The sequence below is a fragment of the Mastomys coucha genome, chromosome X (assembly GCF_008632895.1).
Source record: "Mastomys coucha isolate ucsf_1 chromosome X, UCSF_Mcou_1, whole genome shotgun sequence".
Lineage (NCBI taxonomy): Eukaryota > Metazoa > Chordata > Mammalia > Rodentia > Muridae > Mastomys > Mastomys coucha.
In genome coordinates this window covers 11,770,015-11,771,670 of record NC_045030.1, presented here as the reverse complement: position 1 = coordinate 11,771,670, position 1,656 = coordinate 11,770,015, and the positions used below count along the sequence as shown (strand labels likewise).

At 36.5% G+C, this 1,656-nt stretch overlaps 1 protein-coding gene across 9 annotated transcripts in view; it reads right to left on the bottom strand.

Annotated features, from left to right (window-relative positions):
* The window catches only part of Kdm6a (lysine demethylase 6A), a 148,972-nt gene that overhangs the window by 25,646 nt on the left and 121,670 nt on the right, over nt 1-1,656 (bottom strand). The window lies entirely within an intron of this gene.

Here is a 1,656-nt window from a genome sequence, read left to right as displayed (position 1 = left end):
ATTTACACAATGGAATACTACTCAGCTATTAAAAACAATGAATTCATGAAATTCACAGGCAAATGGATGGATCTGGAAAATATCATTCTGAGTAAGTTAACTAAGTCACAAAAGAACACACATGGTATGTACTCACTGATAAGTGGGTATTAGGCAAAAAGTGTGGAATTACCCATGACACAACTCCCAGACCAAATGGAGCTCAAAAGGTAGGAAGACCAAAGAGTGGATGCTTCAGTCCTACTTAGAAGGGGGAACAAAATAATCAAGGGAAGTAGAGGGTGGGCAGGACTTGGGAGGAAGAGAAGAGGGAGAGGAGGAAAAAGAGGGGCACAATCAGGTGTGGGAGGAGATGGAGGTGATAGATGTACAGAGGGTCAGAAAATTTAGCAGAGGCGTGTAGCAATGAGGGTTAGGGAACTGGGGATAGTAACCAGAAAGTCCCAGCTGCTAGGAAACCAAGAGACTCCTAGGACCTCATGGGAATGACATTAGCTGAAATATCCCACAAAGGGGAGGGAGAATGTGTTGAGACCATATCCAGAGGGCCCCCTGGTTGAGAGATGGGGCCACCCACCACCCATCTCCAAAATTTTAACCCAGAATTGCTCCTGTCTAAAGGAAATACAGGGACAACAAGTAGAGCAGAGACTGAAGGAAAGGCCATCCAGAGATAGCTAAGGATAATATAGTATATGAAAAATAACTTGAAATTGTCATGAAGATGACACTATCTCATAAATATATAACTAATGCTAATTAATTACTTATTAATTAACTCACTGTTGGCTAAATATAAAATTATTGGATAGAATTCTAATTTATATTTGCTTTTAGTATTCTGTATGAATTCTAAAATGGAATTCTGGTTTTTATAAGATGTGAAGTTATGATATACATAAACAAAAATTTAATGCATATGCCCATTATTTTAGTCAATACTATTGAGAAAAATAAGCAAAGACTAAATGTCTCTCAGAGGAAAGCATCAATAATGGAAATACATCATTCTTCAATTTCATGTAATATATATGAATTGCAATAGAAGTAACAGCACATAAAAAAAAATGAAATCACAACCTTCATAGGAAAATGTATGGAGTTGGAGAAATGAGCAGGCTTAAGAACAAGTATGTTTTCTCTCATATATGAAATCTATTTTTAAACTTATATTAAAAATGAAGAAGATAACAAGATGTTAAGATTTCTAGTGCAGTTACTTGGTGCATTTTCAGAACCTTCTAATGCTCCCCCAAGCGCCACCAAATAAAACTTTACTAACAGGGGAAAGGAGCATAGGAGTTCAAGGCAAGTAAGTGCTCAGCAGGTAAAAATGCTTGGTATCAATCAAGATGGACAACCAGTGGTCAATCCTCCAGATCCACATGGTAAAAGGATAGAAACTGATTCTGGCAATTTATCTGACTTCTACACATGTGCCATAGCACATCTACACAGGTTTGTGAAAGCATATATGGACATATATAATAAATATGTCTAATGATGGAGCAAAAAGTAGAGCATGGTTCTCTGGACAATTTATGCCAGGATTTTTTTTGGGAGTTGTTTGTCTTAGTAATACTTAGTCTCACATCTTAATTTCCAAAGATCAATTATATATTCTACAAAGGAAATTAATCTAGACAGCCAGAGAAA